Genomic DNA, 25,373 nt, shown 5'->3' on the forward strand with positions numbered 1-25,373 from the left:
ATGGTGGAATATAATATCCAAATTTTGGGCATGGTGTAATATAACATCCAAAGTTTGGGCATGGTGGAATAAAACATCCAAAATTTTGGGCATGGTGTAATATAATATCCAAAATTTTGGGCCTGGTGTAACATGCATAGGGTTAATAAATAAGGTTAAAATCATCTGATCAGAAAATTTTGAAAACAGCTGTATCTTGTGCTAATGATAACATTCAAATTAACCAATGCTTGAACAAATTCATGAAAGTTTGGCACACCAATAGGGAAGCTTGGACACAACGGAAGCAAAGTCACAAAATAAAATAAAGGGAAGATCATCACATCAATCGCTGAACATCCATCCTCCTGAAACTCCACTAAACGTACAAAGACAGCTAAACAAATTTGAACAATCCATGACCACTCAAGTAGATGTCTTGGCTGTTGCTGAAAGTGAACTCTTATTCATTTTTGCTTGCAAACAAGAGACTCACCATAATAGAACCTTTCTTCCTCTTCTACTTCTAAAGTTAGGAAATATATACACAACTACGCATTGCAATTGCAATTTAAAAGCTGTGTGAGTTAACAGAGGTGGTCAAGGGTGAAGGCACCACACAACCTCAACTCCAAGCATTTACACAAGAATCTCCTACTAATGTACAATGTTAATTGTAACGTCAATGTGACGCACTTCCTACTAATGTACAATATTAGTTAATTGTAACGTCAATGTGACCCACACGAAGATGAACGGAACAAAATTGGGAGGTGAAGCAGTGTCAACTAGCAAGAGGCGCGAGCGGGGAAGGGCCCTGGTGTGCCGGTCCAGCCTTGAACGCATTCCAACAAAGGAGCCACCAATTGGCCTGCAGAAATGGCATTGAACACCTTCTCAATCTCTTGCCCAGGAGACACCGTCCTCTGCCCGGACAGGAGCTGCGTCTTCAAGTCTCCGCGCACTAGCTTGTATAATGGATACGTCCTACAGTCTTGAATCCTGTTGGGAACCGAGGATAGTCCCTTTGTGTCATATGCTTCTCGCACCGCGGGCACCACACGGCTCAGCTGCAGCTTCAGCTCTGCCTCAAACACTGGAATCTGCCTAAACACTGCGTTGGAGGTCTCCTTGTCGGCACTCTTCAAGGCACGGCTCACCAGCACCCCTCGCAGTTTCTCCATTAGAGGGTATGAATCACTGGTGGAATCGTCGATGTAGCTGAACACCGGCTGACGATCCACTACCATCAGTAGTTCCTTTTCGCAGAAGCGTGATGGCAGCAGTGATCCGTCGCTGCCCATGAAGAGCGTCTTCTTGGCCACCTGTGTCACTACTTGCTTCACGGCCGACTGCATGGTCTCTTCGACATGACGCAGGTCGACAGCCTGGCACAAGCCTACCAAGAAGGTGGCGCTCATGAGCTTGAGAATCTCCATGGCTTCCTCCGTTTTGCGGGCTGACACCAATCCCAGTGAGTTCACATCTTGGTTGTGTTGCTCCGCGCTTTGGACATGGGTGGTGACCGGGTTGGCTAGGTAGTTAATCTCAGATAAGTACGAGGCCATGGCGATCTCTGCCCCTTTCATGCCGTAATCCAGGCTGGGGTTGGGTCCCCCGCTCAAATTGGACGGTAATCCGTTGTTGTAGTAGTCGTTCACAAGTTCGGAGAATTGTGCGAACATGAGCTTAGCGATGGCGGCCAGCGCCAGGCGCGTGTTGTCCATAGACACGCCGATGGGCGTGCCCTGGAAGTTGCCGCCGTGCAGGGCGATGCCCCTGGCAGCGTCGATGATGGGATTGTCGTTCACAGAGTTGATCTCCCGCTCGATGGCGTGGGTGGCGTTGCGGATGACCTCCACCTGAGGGCCCAGCCACTGCGGGGAAGTTCGCAGCGCGTATCTGTCCTGCTTGGGCTTGCGCAGGGGTCGGTCTCATTGAACTTGGCGGCAGCCTTCATGAAGGAACTCCCGTCCAGCACCCACTCCATGACAGCCGCAGCTTCCATCTGTCCGGGGTGGTGCTTCAGCTTGTGAGTCAGGGGGTCGGCAAATTCGGGCTTGCCCTGCATTACCTCGCAAAAGAGCGCGGACAGAACCTCGGCGAGCAACACCATGATGTTGGCATCGTAGCACACGGTGGAAGCGAGGGCGGAACCGACTGCGGTGCCGTTGACAAGGGCGAGCCCTTCCTTGGGCGCCAGCTCGAAGGGCTTCTCCACGCCTGCGATGCGCAAGGCCTCCAGCGCGGAAACCTCTCGTCCGTCCTCGGTGACGGCTTTGGAATTGGGGCGACCGGTAAGCAGGCCGGCGATATACGACAAGGGGACGAGGTCGCCGGATGCCGTGATGGTACCCCGCAAGGGCAACTTGGGGGTGACGTGCGCGTTGAGTAGCTTCTCCATAGCTTGGAGGATCTCCCAGCGGATGCCAGAATAGCCCTGCATCAGCGTGTTGGTACGCACTAGCATCGCCGCTCGGGCAGTCTCGGATGGCAGGGAGTTACCCTTGCTGAGGACTCCCGCATTCAGGAAGCGGATGAGTTCGCGCTGGAGCTCCACTCCTTGCTGCGTGCGACGATGAGAGGTCGCTCCGAACCCGGTGGTAACGCCGTAGATGTCACCTCCGCCCATGATCCTGTCGAGCACCCAGTTGGAGCTCTCGTCCACTCTACTCTTGGCATTGGCAGCATCGAGCACGACATGCACGTCGGGTCTGCGAGCAACGGCTGCTACCTGAGGTACGGTGAGGGTGGCTCCCTCGATCATGACCTGGGTGGCATTTTGGTAAGTGTCGACCATCCGCTTGATTTCTTCGAGGTGGCTGCATTCCATGGCCTTGGCGGTCTTGGCCCAGTTGAGAGGATCCGCACCATGAACTGCTCCATTACCGAGTAGGCCAATGCAGTACGGAGATGTGTTATCATCGAGCATCATCATGTCTGAAGATGCCGCATCAATTTGCTCACCTGATCCGACGACATTAAGCTCCCCAGCTCGTGGTGCCATTGTTGGTATTGAAGACCTGCAATTACACTATCTGTCGAGATCTACTGGGTGCGCGGAGCTACGCAAGACTGTGATGTACTGAGAGTTCGAAGTCGTGCCTGAACGCCTACTTCAGGAAACAATCTCAACCAAGCAGCAGTAGCAAACTTTGCTGATCTTTCAAGAGATGGGAGGTGAATCAATTGCTGAAGGGTGGGATGCAGGCCCTGTCCGGCATTCGCTGCTTGAATGGGCCTCAGGGCGAAGTGAAGATTAATGAGATTCGGGGAATGCTCTTTATGCAACTAATGCCTCTGGCTAGAGCGCGGTGTTCGCCGTCGAGAGGTATCCTAGCGGCTGGCCCTAGTCCATAAAGGTGGGTGTATTGCGGTGAAAGCAGTCCGAGGTGGCGTTGAAATGTTGAAAGTGGTGCCCTTCCTGGACCTATGAGCCTCCTGCTGCCACATGAAGGATGAGAGTCCTCCAGATTGGTTCATGATACACGGTTGTTTGAAATTTAGTTCGCCTGTCGTTTACTTCAACACTAGGTCAAACTACAATTCCCCTCATGTTCTTGTCGGTGATTCGCAGGTTCTCTGGGGTGGACCCAGTTTCTATTGGAGGAAAGTCGGACGCGTGTTCTTGTTTGGAATGACGAAGGCGCTGCGATTCTTCGTGGTCTTCAGCCTGACTCTCAGAGTCTCCCAGTCACGCTGGTGTGCTGGAATGGATCGTTCCGCTGATGTCGAAACTGACCAAAATATAAGATTTCAAAGGGCCAAGTCAAGACCAGGAGTTCTGTGCAAAACTCGATTGCGAAATTCAAAAATTGTCGTGCAATTGTGAAATTCAAAATTCGCCTCCAGACGGGATGTGTACACATGGAGTAGCAGAGTGGTGGGGTGAAAGCAGAAAAAAGGTCAACCGCTTTCAACAGCGATGACTCCGCAGAAAGTTCCTGATGAAAGTGCCAACATCGCGATGCTCTTAAAGGGCACACGCTGTGCATGAAAATAGCAGGGTCGATACGAGCTTGAAAACGGAAGTCGCCACCCAACTACACCGTCTATCATTTCTCTGGCAATCTCTCCGATCGTTGTACTCAAGTTACTTACGAAAATAAACTAGCTCGTGGCGAACTAAGAGAGTGGGGGTGTCTCCGCAGATCCCGACTGGTAGCATAACTGAATCGGTGCGTAGAACAACCTCTCTTGTTGCAGGATTAGCAGACAGACAAAGTCGGAATACGTTTGGCAGCACAGATTGAGAACTAGAGTGAGGAGATCGACCGGGGTTGTCCAATGGCTTCTGCTGGGGATGTTACGAGGGCCGCGCTTCCCAGGGCCCAGCCCCGCGCTGAAGGGCCAGCCTGCGTGCTAGGCATCGGCACTGCGGTGCCTCCCGCGGAGTTTCTGCAGAGTGAGTACCCCGACTTCTTCTTCAACATCACCAATTGCGGCGAGAAGGAAGCCCTGAAGGCCAAATTCAAGCGCATCTGTGACAAGTCGGGCATCAGGAAGCGCCACATGTTCCTCACGGAGGAGGTGCTCAAGGCCAACCCAGGCATCTGCACGTACATGGAGCCCTCCCTGAACGTCCGCCACGACATCGTGGTCGTCCAGGTCCCCAAGCTCGCCGCCGAGGCCGCCCAGAAGGCCATCAAGGAATGGGGCGGCCGCAAGTCCGACATTACCCACATCGTCTTCGCCACCACCTCGGGCGTCAACATGCCCGGAGCCGACCACGCCCTGGCCAAGCTGCTCGGCCTGAAGCCCACTGTGAAGCGTGTCATGATGTACCAAACCGGGTGTTTCGGCGGTGCATCCGTGCTCAGAGTGGCCAAGGATCTAGCCGAAAACAACAAGGGCGCCAGAGTGCTGGCAGTAGCGAGCGAGGTGACCGCAGTCACATACCGAGCCCCGAGCGAGAACCACTTGGACGGGCTTGTGGGCTCAGCTCTGTTCGGCGATGGCGCCGGCGTGTACGTGGTTGGATCCGACCCCAAGCCTGAGGTAGAGAAGCCATTGTTCGAAGTGCACTGGGCTGGAGAGACCATCTTGCCAGAGAGCGACGGAGCCATCGATGGACATCTCACCGAAGCGGGGCTCATCTTCCACCTCATGAAGGATGTACCCGGGCTCATCTCCAAGAACATCGAGAAGTTTTTGAACGAGGCCAGGAAGCCAGTGGGATCACCGGCATGGAACGAGATGTTCTGGGCGGTGCATCCCGGAGGTCCAGCCATTCTCGATCAGGTGGAGGCGAAGCTGAAGCTGACGAAGGACAAGATGCAAGGGAGCAGGGACATATTGTCCGAGTTTGGCAACATGTCTAGCGCCTCTGTGCTGTTTGTGTTGGATCAGATTCGGCACAGGTCTGTGAAGATGGGTGCGTCCACTTTGGGCGAGGGCAGCGAGTTCGGATTCTTCATTGGCTTCGGACCAGGACTGACACTGGAAGTGCTTGTGCTCCGCGCCGCTCCCAACTCCGCTTAGATTCCACCCCACCTCTCCTTTTTACTCCCCATTCTCACCAATTTGTATCATATCATATTATTGCATAGCATTGCATAGCATAGCATAGCATAGCATAGCATAGAAGTGTGCAATTCAATTTCAATGGTATTGCTTCCTGAGCTAGAGTTCGCGCTTAATTTTAAAAGAGAAATCAGGTTATCGAATCAACCTACGTTCTTGCTTCAGCGAGCTCTTTACACACTCTGAAATCTAGGGTTCCACTGTTTCGTATCCGGAACCTGAACGATCTGGCGCCTGTGGGTATATTTCTCTCGCTGTGCTAAATTGGCAGTGCATCTACTCTAGCGTTCTTATTGTTCACTCAATTTATTTCTGGAAGACAGGAGTTTGGCAATGTATAGTCACAATGCAATCAGAGGTGCGAAGTACAGTCTTATTTAGAAAATTAGGGCTGGAAGAAGATGAAGTGGGAGTGTGTAGTGCGCATTGTGCCGATGGATCTGAAATTCATCAGGAATGTAATTCATCGGTGAATCTCCGGACCATGTGTTCGTTTGAGCTTTTATAATTGCAGCCTCTAAGTCAGCTGCGATTGTTCGACACTACCCACTGTTTCTTTGAGCTGTTTCTCGTCACTTTTGAATCTGTTGCTGTAGCATTGGAAACTGAGAAGAGAAGGGTCTGCAAGGAATTGGTTGGTTGCATTGAACTCATGGTAGCATGGCCCAGCCAACAATTAATGAAAACTGTGATTTGTTGTCTGTCGGTCATTGAGAAAGTTAATCCTCCACCAGTTTCAGTGATATCTGGACACAAACAGTGGGTGTTTCACTAAATTCTCAAAATTCAAATGCAGTTGGAATGTGTTAAATGGTGTGGTATTCAAGACATTTTGGGCTTGGTGTAACATAAAATTCAAATATTAGGCATGGTGTGATGTAATATCCAAATTTTGGGCATGGTGGAATATAAAATCCAAATTTTGGGCATGGTGGAATATAATATCCAAATTTTGGGCATGGTGTAATATAACATCCAAAGTTTGGGCATGGTGGAATAAAACATCCAAAATTTTGGGCATGGTGTAATATAATATCCAAAATTTTGGGCCTGGTGTAACATGCATAGGGTTAATAAATAAGGTTAAAATCATCTGATCAGAAAATTTTGAAAACAGCTGTATCTTGTGCTAATGATAACATTCAAATTAACCAATGCTTGAACAAATTCATGAAAGTTTGGCACACCAATAGGGAAGCTTGGACACAACGGAAGCAAAGTCACAAAATAAAATAAAGGGAAGATCATCACATCAATCGCTGAACATCCATCCTCCTGAAACTCCACTAAACGTACAAAGACAGCTAAACAAATTTGAACAATCCATGACCACTCAAGTAGATGTCTTGGCTGTTGCTGAAAGTGAACTCTTATTCATTTTTGCTTGCAAACAAGAGACTCACCATAATAGAACCTTTCTTCCTCTTCTACTTCTAAAGTTAGGAAATATATACACAACTACGCATTGCAATTGCAATTTAAAAGCTGTGTGAGTTAACAGAGGTGGTCAAGGGTGAAGGCACCACACAACCTCAACTCCAAGCATTTACACAAGAATCTCCTACTAATGTACAATGTTAATTGTAACGTCAATGTGACGCACTTCCTACTAATGTACAATATTAGTTAATTGTAACGTCAATGTGACCCACACGAAGATGAACGGAACAAAATTGGGAGGTGAAGCAGTGTCAACTAGCAAGAGGCGCGAGCGGGGAAGGGCCCTGGTGTGCCGGTCCAGCCTTGAACGCATTCCAACAAAGGAGCCACCAATTGGCCTGCAGAAATGGCATTGAACACCTTCTCAATCTCTTGCCCAGGAGACACCGTCCTCTGCCCGGACAGGAGCTGCGTCTTCAAGTCTCCGCGCACTAGCTTGTATAATGGATACGTCCTACAGTCTTGAATCCTGTTGGGAACCGAGGATAGTCCCTTTGTGTCATATGCTTCTCGCACCGCGGGCACCACACGGCTCAGCTGCAGCTTCAGCTCTGCCTCAAACACTGGAATCTGCCTAAACACTGCGTTGGAGGTCTCCTTGTCGGCACTCTTCAAGGCACGGCTCACCAGCACCCCTCGCAGTTTCTCCATTAGAGGGTATGAATCACTGGTGGAATCGTCGATGTAGCTGAACACCGGCTGACGATCCACTACCATCAGTAGTTCCTTTTCGCAGAAGCGTGATGGCAGCAGTGATCCGTCGCTGCCCATGAAGAGCGTCTTCTTGGCCACCTGTGTCACTACTTGCTTCACGGCCGACTGCATGGTCTCTTCGACATGACGCAGGTCGACAGCCTGGCACAAGCCTACCAAGAAGGTGGCGCTCATGAGCTTGAGAATCTCCATGGCTTCCTCCGTTTTGCGGGCTGACACCAATCCCAGTGAGTTCACATCTTGGTTGTGTTGCTCCGCGCTTTGGACATGGGTGGTGACCGGGTTGGCTAGGTAGTTAATCTCAGATAAGTACGAGGCCATGGCGATCTCTGCCCCTTTCATGCCGTAATCCAGGCTGGGGTTGGGTCCCCCGCTCAAATTGGACGGTAATCCGTTGTTGTAGTAGTCGTTCACAAGTTCGGAGAATTGTGCGAACATGAGCTTAGCGATGGCGGCCAGCGCCAGGCGCGTGTTGTCCATAGACACGCCGATGGGCGTGCCCTGGAAGTTGCCGCCGTGCAGGGCGATGCCCCTGGCAGCGTCGATGATGGGATTGTCGTTCACAGAGTTGATCTCCCGCTCGATGGCGTGGGTGGCGTTGCGGATGACCTCCACCTGAGGGCCCAGCCACTGCGGGGAAGTTCGCAGCGCGTATCTGTCCTGCTTGGGCTTGCGCAGGGGTCGGTCTCATTGAACTTGGCGGCAGCCTTCATGAAGGAACTCCCGTCCAGCACCCACTCCATGACAGCCGCAGCTTCCATCTGTCCGGGGTGGTGCTTCAGCTTGTGAGTCAGGGGGTCGGCAAATTCGGGCTTGCCCTGCATTACCTCGCAAAAGAGCGCGGACAGAACCTCGGCGAGCAACACCATGATGTTGGCATCGTAGCACACGGTGGAAGCGAGGGCGGAACCGACTGCGGTGCCGTTGACAAGGGCGAGCCCTTCCTTGGGCGCCAGCTCGAAGGGCTTCTCCACGCCTGCGATGCGCAAGGCCTCCAGCGCGGAAACCTCTCGTCCGTCCTCGGTGACGGCTTTGGAATTGGGGCGACCGGTAAGCAGGCCGGCGATATACGACAAGGGGACGAGGTCGCCGGATGCCGTGATGGTACCCCGCAAGGGCAACTTGGGGGTGACGTGCGCGTTGAGTAGCTTCTCCATAGCTTGGAGGATCTCCCAGCGGATGCCAGAATAGCCCTGCATCAGCGTGTTGGTACGCACTAGCATCGCCGCTCGGGCAGTCTCGGATGGCAGGGAGTTACCCTTGCTGAGGACTCCCGCATTCAGGAAGCGGATGAGTTCGCGCTGGAGCTCCACTCCTTGCTGCGTGCGACGATGAGAGGTCGCTCCGAACCCGGTGGTAACGCCGTAGATGTCACCTCCGCCCATGATCCTGTCGAGCACCCAGTTGGAGCTCTCGTCCACTCTACTCTTGGCATTGGCAGCATCGAGCACGACATGCACGTCGGGTCTGCGAGCAACGGCTGCTACCTGAGGTACGGTGAGGGTGGCTCCCTCGATCATGACCTGGGTGGCATTTTGGTAAGTGTCGACCATCCGCTTGATTTCTTCGAGGTGGCTGCATTCCATGGCCTTGGCGGTCTTGGCCCAGTTGAGAGGATCCGCACCATGAACTGCTCCATTACCGAGTAGGCCAATGCAGTACGGAGATGTGTTATCATCGAGCATCATCATGTCTGAAGATGCCGCATCAATTTGCTCACCTGATCCGACGACATTAAGCTCCCCAGCTCGTGGTGCCATTGTTGGTATTGAAGACCTGCAATTACACTATCTGTCGAGATCTACTGGGTGCGCGGAGCTACGCAAGACTGTGATGTACTGAGAGTTCGAAGTCGTGCCTGAACGCCTACTTCAGGAAACAATCTCAACCAAGCAGCAGTAGCAAACTTTGCTGATCTTTCAAGAGATGGGAGGTGAATCAATTGCTGAAGGGTGGGATGCAGGCCCTGTCCGGCATTCGCTGCTTGAATGGGCCTCAGGGCGAAGTGAAGATTAATGAGATTCGGGGAATGCTCTTTATGCAACTAATGCCTCTGGCTAGAGCGCGGTGTTCGCCGTCGAGAGGTATCCTAGCGGCTGGCCCTAGTCCATAAAGGTGGGTGTATTGCGGTGAAAGCAGTCCGAGGTGGCGTTGAAATGTTGAAAGTGGTGCCCTTCCTGGACCTATGAGCCTCCTGCTGCCACATGAAGGATGAGAGTCCTCCAGATTGGTTCATGATACACGGTTGTTTGAAATTTAGTTCGCCTGTCGTTTACTTCAACACTAGGTCAAACTACAATTCCCCTCATGTTCTTGTCGGTGATTCGCAGGTTCTCTGGGGTGGACCCAGTTTCTATTGGAGGAAAGTCGGACGCGTGTTCTTGTTTGGAATGACGAAGGCGCTGCGATTCTTCGTGGTCTTCAGCCTGACTCTCAGAGTCTCCCAGTCACGCTGGTGTGCTGGAATGGATCGTTCCGCTGATGTCGAAACTGACCAAAATATAAGATTTCAAAGGGCCAAGTCAAGACCAGGAGTTCTGTGCAAAACTCGATTGCGAAATTCAAAAATTGTCGTGCAATTGTGAAATTCAAAATTCGCCTCCAGACGGGATGTGTACACATGGAGTAGCAGAGTGGTGGGGTGAAAGCAGAAAAAAGGTCAACCGCTTTCAACAGCGATGACTCCGCAGAAAGTTCCTGATGAAAGTGCCAACATCGCGATGCTCTTAAAGGGCACACGCTGTGCATGAAAATAGCAGGGTCGATACGAGCTTGAAAACGGAAGTCGCCACCCAACTACACCGTCTATCATTTCTCTGGCAATCTCTCCGATCGTTGTACTCAAGTTACTTACGAAAATAAACTAGCTCGTGGCGAACTAAGAGAGTGGGGGTGTCTCCGCAGATCCCGACTGGTAGCATAACTGAATCGGTGCGTAGAACAACCTCTCTTGTTGCAGGATTAGCAGACAGACAAAGTCGGAATACGTTTGGCAGCACAGATTGAGAACTAGAGTGAGGAGATCGACCGGGGTTGTCCAATGGCTTCTGCTGGGGATGTTACGAGGGCCGCGCTTCCCAGGGCCCAGCCCCGCGCTGAAGGGCCAGCCTGCGTGCTAGGCATCGGCACTGCGGTGCCTCCCGCGGAGTTTCTGCAGAGTGAGTACCCCGACTTCTTCTTCAACATCACCAATTGCGGCGAGAAGGAAGCCCTGAAGGCCAAATTCAAGCGCATCTGTGACAAGTCGGGCATCAGGAAGCGCCACATGTTCCTCACGGAGGAGGTGCTCAAGGCCAACCCAGGCATCTGCACGTACATGGAGCCCTCCCTGAACGTCCGCCACGACATCGTGGTCGTCCAGGTCCCCAAGCTCGCCGCCGAGGCCGCCCAGAAGGCCATCAAGGAATGGGGCGGCCGCAAGTCCGACATTACCCACATCGTCTTCGCCACCACCTCGGGCGTCAACATGCCCGGAGCCGACCACGCCCTGGCCAAGCTGCTCGGCCTGAAGCCCACTGTGAAGCGTGTCATGATGTACCAAACCGGGTGTTTCGGCGGTGCATCCGTGCTCAGAGTGGCCAAGGATCTAGCCGAAAACAACAAGGGCGCCAGAGTGCTGGCAGTAGCGAGCGAGGTGACCGCAGTCACATACCGAGCCCCGAGCGAGAACCACTTGGACGGGCTTGTGGGCTCAGCTCTGTTCGGCGATGGCGCCGGCGTGTACGTGGTTGGATCCGACCCCAAGCCTGAGGTAGAGAAGCCATTGTTCGAAGTGCACTGGGCTGGAGAGACCATCTTGCCAGAGAGCGACGGAGCCATCGATGGACATCTCACCGAAGCGGGGCTCATCTTCCACCTCATGAAGGATGTACCCGGGCTCATCTCCAAGAACATCGAGAAGTTTTTGAACGAGGCCAGGAAGCCAGTGGGATCACCGGCATGGAACGAGATGTTCTGGGCGGTGCATCCCGGAGGTCCAGCCATTCTCGATCAGGTGGAGGCGAAGCTGAAGCTGACGAAGGACAAGATGCAAGGGAGCAGGGACATATTGTCCGAGTTTGGCAACATGTCTAGCGCCTCTGTGCTGTTTGTGTTGGATCAGATTCGGCACAGGTCTGTGAAGATGGGTGCGTCCACTTTGGGCGAGGGCAGCGAGTTCGGATTCTTCATTGGCTTCGGACCAGGACTGACACTGGAAGTGCTTGTGCTCCGCGCCGCTCCCAACTCCGCTTAGATTCCACCCCACCTCTCCTTTTTACTCCCCATTCTCACCAATTTGTATCATATCATATTATTGCATAGCATTGCATAGCATAGCATAGCATAGCATAGCATAGAAGTGTGCAATTCAATTTCAATGGTATTGCTTCCTGAGCTAGAGTTCGCGCTTAATTTTAAAAGAGAAATCAGGTTATCGAATCAACCTACGTTCTTGCTTCAGCGAGCTCTTTACACACTCTGAAATCTAGGGTTCCACTGTTTCGTATCCGGAACCTGAACGATCTGGCGCCTGTGGGTATATTTCTCTCGCTGTGCTAAATTGGCAGTGCATCTACTCTAGCGTTCTTATTGTTCACTCAATTTATTTCTGGAAGACAGGAGTTTGGCAATGTATAGTCACAATGCAATCAGAGGTGCGAAGTACAGTCTTATTTAGAAAATTAGGGCTGGAAGAAGATGAAGTGGGAGTGTGTAGTGCGCATTGTGCCGATGGATCTGAAATTCATCAGGAATGTAATTCATCGGTGAATCTCCGGACCATGTGTTCGTTTGAGCTTTTATAATTGCAGCCTCTAAGTCAGCTGCGATTGTTCGACACTACCCACTGTTTCTTTGAGCTGTTTCTCGTCACTTTTGAATCTGTTGCTGTAGCATTGGAAACTGAGAAGAGAAGGGTCTGCAAGGAATTGGTTGGTTGCATTGAACTCATGGTAGCATGGCCCAGCCAACAATTAATGAAAACTGTGATTTGTTGTCTGTCGGTCATTGAGAAAGTTAATCCTCCACCAGTTTCAGTGATATCTGGACACAAACAGTGGGTGTTTCACTAAATTCTCAAAATTCAAATGCAGTTGGAATGTGTTAAATGGTGTGGTATTCAAGACATTTTGGGCTTGGTGTAACATAAAATTCAAATATTAGGCATGGTGTGATGTAATATCCAAATTTTGGGCATGGTGGAATATAAAATCCAAATTTTGGGCATGGTGGAATATAATATCCAAATTTTGGGCATGGTGTAATATAACATCCAAAGTTTGGGCATGGTGGAATAAAACATCCAAAATTTTGGGCATGGTGTAATATAATATCCAAAATTTTGGGCCTGGTGTAACATGCATAGGGTTAATAAATAAGGTTAAAATCATCTGATCAGAAAATTTTGAAAACAGCTGTATCTTGTGCTAATGATAACATTCAAATTAACCAATGCTTGAACAAATTCATGAAAGTTTGGCACACCAATAGGGAAGCTTGGACACAACGGAAGCAAAGTCACAAAATAAAATAAAGGGAAGATCATCACATCAATCGCTGAACATCCATCCTCCTGAAACTCCACTAAACGTACAAAGACAGCTAAACAAATTTGAACAATCCATGACCACTCAAGTAGATGTCTTGGCTGTTGCTGAAAGTGAACTCTTATTCATTTTTGCTTGCAAACAAGAGACTCACCATAATAGAACCTTTCTTCCTCTTCTACTTCTAAAGTTAGGAAATATATACACAACTACGCATTGCAATTGCAATTTAAAAGCTGTGTGAGTTAACAGAGGTGGTCAAGGGTGAAGGCACCACACAACCTCAACTCCAAGCATTTACACAAGAATCTCCTACTAATGTACAATGTTAATTGTAACGTCAATGTGACGCACTTCCTACTAATGTACAATATTAGTTAATTGTAACGTCAATGTGACCCACACGAAGATGAACGGAACAAAATTGGGAGGTGAAGCAGTGTCAACTAGCAAGAGGCGCGAGCGGGGAAGGGCCCTGGTGTGCCGGTCCAGCCTTGAACGCATTCCAACAAAGGAGCCACCAATTGGCCTGCAGAAATGGCATTGAACACCTTCTCAATCTCTTGCCCAGGAGACACCGTCCTCTGCCCGGACAGGAGCTGCGTCTTCAAGTCTCCGCGCACTAGCTTGTATAATGGATACGTCCTACAGTCTTGAATCCTGTTGGGAACCGAGGATAGTCCCTTTGTGTCATATGCTTCTCGCACCGCGGGCACCACACGGCTCAGCTGCAGCTTCAGCTCTGCCTCAAACACTGGAATCTGCCTAAACACTGCGTTGGAGGTCTCCTTGTCGGCACTCTTCAAGGCACGGCTCACCAGCACCCCTCGCAGTTTCTCCATTAGAGGGTATGAATCACTGGTGGAATCGTCGATGTAGCTGAACACCGGCTGACGATCCACTACCATCAGTAGTTCCTTTTCGCAGAAGCGTGATGGCAGCAGTGATCCGTCGCTGCCCATGAAGAGCGTCTTCTTGGCCACCTGTGTCACTACTTGCTTCACGGCCGACTGCATGGTCTCTTCGACATGACGCAGGTCGACAGCCTGGCACAAGCCTACCAAGAAGGTGGCGCTCATGAGCTTGAGAATCTCCATGGCTTCCTCCGTTTTGCGGGCTGACACCAATCCCAGTGAGTTCACATCTTGGTTGTGTTGCTCCGCGCTTTGGACATGGGTGGTGACCGGGTTGGCTAGGTAGTTAATCTCAGATAAGTACGAGGCCATGGCGATCTCTGCCCCTTTCATGCCGTAATCCAGGCTGGGGTTGGGTCCCCCGCTCAAATTGGACGGTAATCCGTTGTTGTAGTAGTCGTTCACAAGTTCGGAGAATTGTGCGAACATGAGCTTAGCGATGGCGGCCAGCGCCAGGCGCGTGTTGTCCATAGACACGCCGATGGGCGTGCCCTGGAAGTTGCCGCCGTGCAGGGCGATGCCCCTGGCAGCGTCGATGATGGGATTGTCGTTCACAGAGTTGATCTCCCGCTCGATGGCGTGGGTGGCGTTGCGGATGACCTCCACCTGAGGGCCCAGCCACTGCGGGGAAGTTCGCAGCGCGTATCTGTCCTGCTTGGGCTTGCGCAGGGGTCGGTCTCATTGAACTTGGCGGCAGCCTTCATGAAGGAACTCCCGTCCAGCACCCACTCCATGACAGCCGCAGCTTCCATCTGTCCGGGGTGGTGCTTCAGCTTGTGAGTCAGGGGGTCGGCAAATTCGGGCTTGCCCTGCATTACCTCGCAAAAGAGCGCGGACAGAACCTCGGCGAGCAACACCATGATGTTGGCATCGTAGCACACGGTGGAAGCGAGGGCGGAACCGACTGCGGTGCCGTTGACAAGGGCGAGCCCTTCCTTGGGCGCCAGCTCGAAGGGCTTCTCCACGCCTGCGATGCGCAAGGCCTCCAGCGCGGAAACCTCTCGTCCGTCCTCGGTGACGGCTTTGGAATTGGGGCGACCGGTAAGCAGGCCGGCGATATACGACAAGGGGACGAGGTCGCCGGATGCCGTGATGGTACCCCGCAAGGGCAACTTGGGGGTGACGTGCGCGTTGAGTAGCTTCTCCATAGCTTGGAGGATCTCCCAGCGGATGCCAGAATAGCCCTGCATCAGCGTGTTGGTACGCACTAGCATCGCCGCTCGGGCAGTCTCGGATGGCAGGGAGTTACCCTTGCTGAGGACTCCCGCATTCAGGAAGCGGATGAGTTCGCGCTGGAGCTCCACTCCTTGCTGCGTGCGACGATGAGAGGTCGCTCCGAACCCGGTGGTAACGCCGTAGATGTCACCTCCGCCCATGATCCTGTCGAGCACCCAGTTGGAGCTCTCGTCCACTCTACTCTTGGCATTGGCAGCATCGAGCACGACATGCACGTCGGGTCTGCGAGCAACGGCTGCTACCTGAGGTACGGTGAGGGTGGCTCCTCGATCATGACCTGGGTGGCATTTTGGTAAGTGTCGACCATCCGCTTGATTTCTTCGAGGTGGCTGCATTCCATGGCCTTGGCGGTCTTGGCCCAGTTGAGAGGATCCGCACCATGAACTGCTCCATTACCGAGTAGGCCAATGCAGTACGGAGATGTGTTATCATCGAGCATCATCATGTCTGAAGATGCCGCATCAATTTGCTCACCTGATCCGACGACATTAAGCTCCCCAGCTCGTGGTGCCATTGTTGGTATTGAAGACCTGCAATTACACTATCTGTCGAGATCTACTGGGTGCGCGGAGCTACGCAAGACTGTGATGTACTGAGAGTTCGAAGTCGTGCCTGAACGCCTACTTCAGGAAACAATCTCAACCAAGCAGCAGTAGCAAACTTTGCTGATCTTTCAAGAGATGGGAGGTGAATCAATTGCTGAAGGGTGGGATGCAGGCCCTGTCCGGCATTCGCTGCTTGAATGGGCCTCAGGGCGAAGTGAAGATTAATGAGATTCGGGGAATGCTCTTTATGCAACTAATGCCTCTGGCTAGAGCGCGGTGTTCGCCGTCGAGAGGTATCCTAGCGGCTGGCCCTAGTCCATAAAGGTGGGTGTATTGCGGTGAAAGCAGTCCGAGGTGGCGTTGAAATGTTGAAAGTGGTGCCCTTCCTGGACCTATGAGCCTCCTGCTGCCACATGAAGGATGAGAGTCCTCCAGATTGGTTCATGATACACGGTTGTTTGAAATTTAGTTCGCCTGTCGTTTACTTCAACACTAGGTCAAACTACAATTCCCCTCATGTTCTTGTCGGTGATTCGCAGGTTCTCTGGGGTGGACCCAGTTTCTATTGGAGGAAAGTCGGACGCGTGTTCTTGTTTGGAATGACGAAGGCGCTGCGATTCTTCGTGGTCTTCAGCCTGACTCTCAGAGTCTCCCAGTCACGCTGGTGTGCTGGAATGGATCGTTCCGCTGATGTCGAAACTGACCAAAATATAAGATTTCAAAGGGCCAAGTCAAGACCAGGAGTTCTGTGCAAAACTCGATTGCGAAATTCAAAAATTGTCGTGCAATTGTGAAATTCAAAATTCGCCTCCAGACGGGATGTGTACACATGGAGTAGCAGAGTGGTGGGGTGAAAGCAGAAAAAAGGTCAACCGCTTTCAACAGCGATGACTCCGCAGAAAGTTCCTGATGAAAGTGCCAACATCGCGATGCTCTTAAAGGGCACACGCTGTGCATGAAAATAGCAGGGTCGATACGAGCTTGAAAACGGAAGTCGCCACCCAACTACACCGTCTATCATTTCTCTGGCAATCTCTCCGATCGTTGTACTCAAGTTACTTACGAAAATAAACTAGCTCGTGGCGAACTAAGAGAGTGGGGGTGTCTCCGCAGATCCCGACTGGTAGCATAACTGAATCGGTGCGTAGAACAACCTCTCTTGTTGCAGGATTAGCAGACAGACAAAGTCGGAATACGTTTGGCAGCACAGATTGAGAACTAGAGTGAGGAGATCGACCGGGGTTGTCCAATGGCTTCTGCTGGGGATGTTACGAGGGCCGCGCTTCCCAGGGCCCAGCCCCGCGCTGAAGGGCCAGCCTGCGTGCTAGGCATCGGCACTGCGGTGCCTCCCGCGGAGTTTCTGCAGAGTGAGTACCCCGACTTCTTCTTCAACATCACCAATTGCGGCGAGAAGGAAGCCCTGAAGGCCAAATTCAAGCGCATCTGTGACAAGTCGGGCATCAGGAAGCGCCACATGTTCCTCACGGAGGAGGTGCTCAAGGCCAACCCAGGCATCTGCACGTACATGGAGCCCTCCCTGAACGTCCGCCACGACATCGTGGTCGTCCAGGTCCCCAAGCTCGCCGCCGAGGCCGCCCAGAAGGCCATCAAGGAATGGGGCGGCCGCAAGTCCGACATTACCCACATCGTCTTCGCCACCACCTCGGGCGTCAACATGCCCGGAGCCGACCACGCCCTGGCCAAGCTGCTCGGCCTGAAGCCCACTGTGAAGCGTGTCATGATGTACCAAACCGGGTGTTTCGGCGGTGCATCCGTGCTCAGAGTGGCCAAGGATCTAGCCGAAAACAACAAGGGCGCCAGAGTGCTGGCAGTAGCGAGCGAGGTGACCGCAGTCACATACCGAGCCCCGAGCGAGAACCACTTGGACGGGCTTGTGGGCTCAGCTCTGTTCGGCGATGGCGCCGGCGTGTACGTGGTTGGATCCGACCCCAAGCCTGAGGTAGAGAAGCCATTGTTCGAAGTGCACTGGGCTGGAGAGACCATCTTGCCAGAGAGCGACGGAGCCATCGATGGACATCTCACCGAAGCGGGGCTCATCTTCCACCTCATGAAGGATGTACCCGGGCTCATCTCCAAGAACATCGAGAAGTTTTTGAACGAGGCCAGGAAGCCAGTGGGATCACCGGCATGGAACGAGATGTTCTGGGCGGTGCATCCCGGAGGTCCAGCCATTCTCGATCAGGTGGAGGCGAAGCTGAAGCTGACGAAGGACAAGATGCAAGGGAGCAGGGACATATTGTCCGAGTTTGGCAACATGTCTAGCGCCTCTGTGCTGTTTGTGTTGGATCAGATTCGGCACAGGTCTGTGAAGATGGGTGCGTCCACTTTGGGCGAGGGCAGCGAGTTCGGATTCTTCATTGGCTTCGGACCAGGACTGACACTGGAAGTGCTTGTGCTCCGCGCCGCTCCCAACTCCGCTTAGATTCCACCCCACCTCTCCTTTTTACTCCCCATTCTCACCAATTTGTATCATATCATATTATTGCATAGCATTGCATAGCATAGCATAGCATAGCATAGCATAGAAGTGTGCAATTCAATTTCAATGGTATTGCTTCCTGAGCTAGAGTTCGCGCTTAATTTTAAAAGAGAAATCAGGTTATCGAATCAACCTACGTTCTTGCTTCAGCGAGCTCTTTACACACTCTGAAATCTAGGGTTCCACTGTTTCGTATCCGGAACCTGAACGATCTGGCGCCTGTGGGTATATTTCTCTCGCTGTGCTAAATTGGCAGTGCATCTACTCTAGCGTTCTTATTGTTCACTCAATTTATTTCTGGAAGACAGGAGTTTGGCAATGTATAGTCACAATGCAATCAGAGGTGCGAAGTACAGTCTTATTTAGAAAATTAGGGCTGGAAGAAGATGAAGTGGGAGTGTGTAGTGCGCATTGTGCCGATGGATCTGAAATTCATCAGGAATGTAATTCATCGGTGAATCTCCGGACCATGTGTTCGTTTGAGCTTTTATAATTGCAGCCTCTAAGTCAGCTGCGATTGTTCGACACTACCCACTGTTTCTTTGAGCTGTTTCTCGTCACTTTTGAATCTGTTGCTGTAGCATTGGAAACTGAGAAGAGAAGGGTCTGCAAGGAATTGGTTGGTTGCATTGAACTCATGGTAGCATGGCCCAGCCAACAATTAATGAAAACTGTGATTTGTTGTCTGTCGGTCATTGAGAAAGTTAATCCTCCACCAGTTTCAGTGATATCTGGACACAAACAGTGGGTGTTTCACTAAATTCTCAAAATTCAAATGCAGTTGGAATGTGTTAAATGGTGTGGTATTCAAGACATTTTGGGCTTGGTGTAACATAAAATTCAAATATTAGGCATGGTGTGATGTAATATCCAAATTTTGGGCATGGTGGAATATAAAATCCAAATTTTGGGCATGGTGGAATATAATATCCAAATTTTGGGCATGGTGTAATATAACATCCAAAGTTTGGGCATGGTGGAATAAAACATCCAAAATTTTGGGCATGGTGTAATATAATATCCAAAATTTTGGGCCTGGTGTAACATGCATAGGGTTAATAAATAAGGTTAAAATCATCTGATCAGAAAATTTTGAAAACAGCTGTATCTTGTGCTAATGATAACATTCAAATTAACCAATGCTTGAACAAATTCATGAAAGTTTGGCACACCAATAGGGAAGCTTGGACACAACGGAAGCAAAGTCACAAAATAAAATAAAGGGAAGATCATCACATCAATCGCTGAACATCCATCCTCCTGAAACTCCACTAAACGTACAAAGACAGCTAAACAAATTTGAACAATCCATGACCACTCAAGTAGATGTCTTGGCTGTTGCTGAAAGTGAACTCTTATTCATTTTTGCTTGCAAACAAGAGACTCACCATAATAGAACCTTTCTTCCTCTTCTACTTCTAAAGTTAGGAAATATATACACAACTACGCATTGCAATTGCAATTTAAAAGCTGTGTGAGTTAACAGAGGTGGTCAAGGGTGAAGGCACCACACAACCTCAACTCCAAGCATTTACACAAGAATCTCCTACTAATGTACAATGTTAATTGTAACGTCAATGTGACGCACTTCCTACTAATGTACAATATTAGTTAATTGTAACGTCAATGTGACCCACACGAAGATGAACGGAACAAAATTGGGAGGTGAAGCAGTGTCAACTAGCAAGAGGCGCGAGCGGGGAAGGGCCCTGGTGTGCCGGTCCAGCCTTGAACGCATTCCAACAAAGGAGCCACCAATTGGCCTGCAGAAATGGCATTGAACACCTTCTCAATCTCTTGCCCAGGAGACACCGTCCTCTGCCCGGACAGGAGCTGCGTCTTCAAGTCTCCGCGCACTAGCTTGTATAATGGATACGTCCTACAGTCTTGAATCCTGTTGGGAACCGAGGATAGTCCCTTTGTGTCATATGCTTCTCGCACCGCGGGCACCACACGGCTCAGCTGCAGCTTCAGCTCTGCCTCAAACACTGGAATCTGCCTAAACACTGCGTTGGAGGTCTCCTTGTCGGCACTCTTCAAGGCACGGCTCACCAGCACCCCTCGCAGTTTCTCCATTAGAGGGTATGAATCACTGGTGGAATCGTCGATGTAGCTGAACACCGGCTGACGATCCACTACCATCAGTAGTTCCTTTTCGCAGAAGCGTGATGGCAGCAGTGATCCGTCGCTGCCCATGAAGAGCGTCTTCTTGGCCACCTGTGTCACTACTTGCTTCACGGCCGACTGCATGGTCTCTTCGACATGACGCAGGTCGACAGCCTGGCACAAGCCTACCAAGAAGGTGGCGCTCATGAGCTTGAGAATCTCCATGGCTTCCTCCGTTTTGCGGGCTGACACCAATCCCAGTGAGTTCACATCTTGGTTGTGTTGCTCCGCGCTTTGGACATGGGTGGTGACCGGGTTGGCTAGGTAGTTAATCTCAGATAAGTACGAGGCCATGGCGATCTCTGCCCCTTTCATGCCGTAATCCAGGCTGGGGTTGGGTCCCCCGCTCAAATTGGACGGTAATCCGTTGTTGTAGTAGTCGTTCACAAGTTCGGAGAATTGTGCGAACATGAGCTTAGCGATGGCGGCCAGCGCCAGGCGCGTGTTGTCCATAGACACGCCGATGGGCGTGCCCTGGAAGTTGCCGCCGTGCAGGGCGATGCCCCTGGCAGCGTCGATGATGGGATTGTCGTTCACAGAGTTGATCTCCCGCTCGATGGCGTGGGTGGCGTTGCGGATGACCTCCACCTGAGGGCCCAGCCACTGCGGGGAAGTTCGCAGCGCGTATCTGTCCTGCTTGGGCTTGCGCAGGGGTCGGTCTCATTGAACTTGGCGGCAGCCTTCATGAAGGAACTCCCGTCCAGCACCCACTCCATGACAGCCGCAGCTTCCATCTGTCCGGGGTGGTGCTTCAGCTTGTGAGTCAGGGGGTCGGCAAATTCGGGCTTGCCCTGCATTACCTCGCAAAAGAGCGCGGACAGAACCTCGGCGAGCAACACCATGATGTTGGCATCGTAGCACACGGTGGAAGCGAGGGCGGAACCGACTGCGGTGCCGTTGACAAGGGCGAGCCCTTCCTTGGGCGCCAGCTCGAAGGGCTTCTCCACGCCTGCGATGCGCAAGGCCTCCAGCGCGGAAACCTCTCGTCCGTCCTCGGTGACGGCTTTGGAATTGGGGCGACCGGTAAGCAGGCCGGCGATATACGACAAGGGGACGAGGTCGCCGGATGCCGTGATGGTACCCCGCAAGGGCAACTTGGGGGTGACGTGCGCGTTGAGTAGCTTCTCCATAGCTTGGAGGATCTCCCAGCGGATGCCAGAATAGCCCTGCATCAGCGTGTTGGTACGCACTAGCATCGCCGCTCGGGCAGTCTCGGATGGCAGGGAGTTACCCTTGCTGAGGACTCCCGCATTCAGGAAGCGGATGAGTTCGCGCTGGAGCTCCACTCCTTGCTGCGTGCGACGATGAGAGGTCGCTCCGAACCCGGTGGTAACGCCGTAGATGTCACCTCCGCCCATGATCCTGTCGAGCACCCAGTTGGAGCTCTCGTCCACTCTACTCTTGGCATTGGCAGCATCGAGCACGACATGCACGTCGGGTCTGCGAGCAACGGCTGCTACCTGAGGTACGGTGAGGGTGGCTCCTCGATCATGACCTGGGTGGCATTTTGGTAAGTGTCGACCATCCGCTTGATTTCTTCGAGGTGGCTGCATTCCATGGCCTTGGCGGTCTTGGCCCAGTTGAGAGGATCCGCACCATGAACTGCTCCATTACCGAGTAGGCCAATGCAGTACGGAGATGTGTTATCATCGAGCATCATCATGTCTGAAGATGCCGCATCAATTTGCTCACCTGATCCGACGACATTAAGCTCCCCAGCTCGTGGTGCCATTGTTGGTATTGAAGACCTGCAATTACACTATCTGTCGAGATCTACTGGGTGCGCGGAGCTACGCAAGACTGTGATGTACTGAGAGTTCGAAGTCGTGCCTGAACGCCTACTTCAGGAAACAATCTCAACCAAGCAGCAGTAGCAAACTTTGCTGATCTTTCAAGAGATGGGAGGTGAATCAATTGCTGAAGGGTGGGATGCAGGCCCTGTCCGGCATTCGCTGCTTGAATGGGCCTCAGGGCGAAGTGAAGATTAATGAGATTCGGGGAATGCTCTTTATGCAACTAATGCCTCTGGCTAGAGCGCGGTGTTCGCCGTCGAGAGGTATCCTAGCGGCTGGCCCTAGTCCATAAAGGTGGGTGTATTGCGGTGAAAGCAGTCCGAGGTGGCGTTGAAATGTTGAAAGTGGTGCCCTTCCTGGACCTATGAGCCTCCTGCTGCCACATGAAGGATGAGAGTCCTCCAGATTGGTTCATGATACACGGTTGTTTGAAATTTAGTTCGCCTGTCGTTTACTTCAACACTAGGTCAAACTACAATTCCCCTCATGTTCTTGTCGGTGATTCGCAGGTTCTCTGGGGTGGACCCAGTTTCTATTGGAGGAAAGTCGGACGCGTGTTCTTGTTTGGAATGACGAAGGCGCTGCGATTCTTCGTGGTCTTCAGCCTGACTCTCAGAGTCTCCCAGTCACGCTGGTGTGCTGGAATGGATCGTTCCGCTGATGTCGAAACTGACCAAAATATAAGATTTCAAAGGGCCAAGTCAAGACCAGGAGTTCTGTGCAAAACTCGATTGCGAAATTCAAAAATTGTCGTGCAATTGTGAAATTCAAAATTCGCCTCCAGACGGGATGTGTACACATGGAGTAGCAGAGTGGTGGGGTGAAAGCAGAAAAAAGGTCAACCGCTTTCAACAGCGATGACTCCGCAGAAAGTTCCTGATGAAAGTGCCAACATCGCGATGCTCTTAAAGGGCACACGCTGTGCATGAAAATAGCAGGGTCGATACGAGCTTGAAAACGGAAGTCGCCACCCAACTACACCGTCTATCATTTCTCTGGCAATCTCTCCGATCGTTGTACTCAAGTTACTTACGAAAATAAACTAGCTCGTGGCGAACTAAGAGAGTGGGGGTGTCTCCGCAGATCCCGACTGGTAGCATAACTGAATCGGTGCGTAGAACAACCTCTCTTGTTGCAGGATTAGCAGACAGACAAAGTCGGAATACGTTTGGCAGCACAGATTGAGAACTAGAGTGAGGAGATCGACCGGGGTTGTCCAATGGCTTCTGCTGGGGATGTTACGAGGGCCGCGCTTCCCAGGGCCCAGCCCCGCGCTGAAGGGCCAGCCTGCGTGCTAGGCATCGGCACTGCGGTGCCTCCCGCGGAGTTTCTGCAGAGTGAGTACCCCGACTTCTTCTTCAACATCACCAATTGCGGCGAGAAGGAAGCCCTGAAGGCCAAATTCAAGCGCATCTGTGACAAGTCGGGCATCAGGAAGCGCCACATGTTCCTCACGGAGGAGGTGCTCAAGGCCAACCCAGGCATCTGCACGTACATGGAGCCCTCCCTGAACGTCCGCCACGACATCGTGGTCGTCCAGGTCCCCAAGCTCGCCGCCGAGGCCGCCCAGAAGGCCATCAAGGAATGGGGCGGCCGCAAGTCCGACATTACCCACATCGTCTTCGCCACCACCTCGGGCGTCAACATGCCCGGAGCCGACCACGCCCTGGCCAAGCTGCTCGGCCTGAAGCCCACTGTGAAGCGTGTCATGATGTACCAAACCGGGTGTTTCGGCGGTGCATCCGTGCTCAGAGTGGCCAAGGATCTAGCCGAAAACAACAAGGGCGCCAGAGTGCTGGCAGTAGCGAGCGAGGTGACCGCAGTCACATACCGAGCCCCGAGCGAGAACCACTTGGACGGGCTTGTGGGCTCAGCTCTGTTCGGCGATGGCGCCGGCGTGTACGTGGTTGGATCCGACCCCAAGCCTGAGGTAGAGAAGCCATTGTTCGAAGTGCACTGGGCTGGAGAGACCATCTTGCCAGAGAGCGACGGAGCCATCGATGGACATCTCACCGAAGCGGGGCTCATCTTCCACCTCATGAAGGATGTACCCGGGCTCATCTCCAAGAACATCGAGAAGTTTTTGAACGAGGCCAGGAAGCCAGTGGGATCACCGGCATGGAACGAGATGTTCTGGGCGGTGCATCCCGGAGGTCCAGCCATTCTCGATCAGGTGGAGGCGAAGCTGAAGCTGACGAAGGACAAGATGCAAGGGAGCAGGGACATATTGTCCGAGTTTGGCAACATGTCTAGCGCCTCTGTGCTGTTTGTGTTGGATCAGATTCGGCACAGGTCTGTGAAGATGGGTGCGTCCACTTTGGGCGAGGGCAGCGAGTTCGGATTCTTCATTGGCTTCGGACCAGGACTGACACTGGAAGTGCTTGTGCTCCGCGCCGCTCCCAACTCCGCTTAGATTCCACCCCACCTCTCCTTTTTACTCCCCATTCTCACCAATTTGTATCATATCATATTATTGCATAGCATTGCATAGCATAGCATAGCATAGCATAGCATAGAAGTGTGCAATTCAATTTCAATGGTATTGCTTCCTGAGCTAGAGTTCGCGCTTAATTTTAAAAGAGAAATCAGGTTATCGAATCAACCTACGTTCTTGCTTCAGCGAGCTCTTTACACACTCTGAAATCTAGGGTTCCACTGTTTCGTATCCGGAACCTGAACGATCTGGCGCCTGTGGGTATATTTCTCTCGCTGTGCTAAATTGGCAGTGCATCTACTCTAGCGTTCTTATTGTTCACTCAATTTATTTCTGGAAGACAGGAGTTTGGCAATGTATAGTCACAATGCAATCAGAGGTGCGAAGTACAGTCTTATTTAGAAAATTAGGGCTGGAAGAAGATGAAGTGGGAGTGTGTAGTGCGCATTGTGCCGATGGATCTGAAATTCATCAGGAATGTAATTCATCGGTGAATCTCCGGACCATGTGTTCGTTTGAGCTTTTATAATTGCAGCCTCTAAGTCAGCTGCGATTGTTCGACACTACCCACTGTTTCTTTGAGCTGTTTCTCGTCACTTTTGAA

At 51.8% G+C, this 25,373-nt stretch overlaps 8 pseudogenes across 8 annotated transcripts; 4 read left to right on the top strand and 4 right to left on the bottom strand.

Moving 5' to 3' along the window:
• Window positions 1–423: 423 nt before the first annotated feature.
• On the bottom strand, window positions 424–2,986 carry LOC149986400 (phenylalanine ammonia-lyase pseudogene; annotated as a pseudogene). The gene has a single exon (XR_016500762.1). The product of XR_016500762.1 is annotated as a phenylalanine ammonia-lyase pseudogene (transcript).
• A 214-nt stretch (window positions 2,987–3,200) lies between these two features.
• LOC149986401 (naringenin-chalcone synthase pseudogene) lies at window positions 3,201–6,047 on the top strand (annotated as a pseudogene). The gene is made up of 2 exons (XR_016500775.1): window positions 3,201–3,341; window positions 3,557–6,047. The product of XR_016500775.1 is annotated as a naringenin-chalcone synthase pseudogene (transcript).
• Window positions 6,048–6,853: 806 nt separating this feature from the next.
• Window positions 6,854–9,416, bottom strand: LOC149986402 (phenylalanine ammonia-lyase pseudogene; annotated as a pseudogene). Its single transcript, XR_016500763.1, has one exon. The product of XR_016500763.1 is annotated as a phenylalanine ammonia-lyase pseudogene (transcript).
• Window positions 9,417–9,630: 214 nt separating this feature from the next.
• Window positions 9,631–12,477, top strand: LOC149986403 (naringenin-chalcone synthase pseudogene; annotated as a pseudogene). Its single transcript, XR_016500774.1, has 2 exons — window positions 9,631–9,771; window positions 9,987–12,477. The product of XR_016500774.1 is annotated as a naringenin-chalcone synthase pseudogene (transcript).
• Window positions 12,478–13,283: 806 nt separating this feature from the next.
• Window positions 13,284–15,845, bottom strand: LOC149986404 (phenylalanine ammonia-lyase pseudogene; annotated as a pseudogene). Its single transcript, XR_016500768.1, has one exon. The product of XR_016500768.1 is annotated as a phenylalanine ammonia-lyase pseudogene (transcript).
• On the top strand, window positions 15,624–18,906 carry LOC149986405 (naringenin-chalcone synthase pseudogene; annotated as a pseudogene). Its single transcript, XR_016500781.1, has 2 exons — window positions 15,624–16,200; window positions 16,416–18,906. The product of XR_016500781.1 is annotated as a naringenin-chalcone synthase pseudogene (transcript).
• An 806-nt stretch (window positions 18,907–19,712) lies between these two features.
• Window positions 19,713–22,274, bottom strand: LOC149986406 (phenylalanine ammonia-lyase pseudogene; annotated as a pseudogene). Its single transcript, XR_016500769.1, has one exon. The product of XR_016500769.1 is annotated as a phenylalanine ammonia-lyase pseudogene (transcript).
• LOC149986407 (naringenin-chalcone synthase pseudogene) lies at window positions 22,053–25,335 on the top strand (annotated as a pseudogene). Its single transcript, XR_016500779.1, has 2 exons — window positions 22,053–22,629; window positions 22,845–25,335. The product of XR_016500779.1 is annotated as a naringenin-chalcone synthase pseudogene (transcript).
• Window positions 25,336–25,373: the final 38 nt, after the last annotated feature.

The sequence above is a fragment of the Physcomitrium patens genome, chromosome 24 (assembly GCF_059467195.1).
Source record: "Physcomitrium patens ecotype Gransden chromosome 24, ASM5946719v1, whole genome shotgun sequence".
Taxonomy (NCBI): Eukaryota; Viridiplantae; Streptophyta; class Bryopsida; order Funariales; family Funariaceae; genus Physcomitrium; species Physcomitrium patens.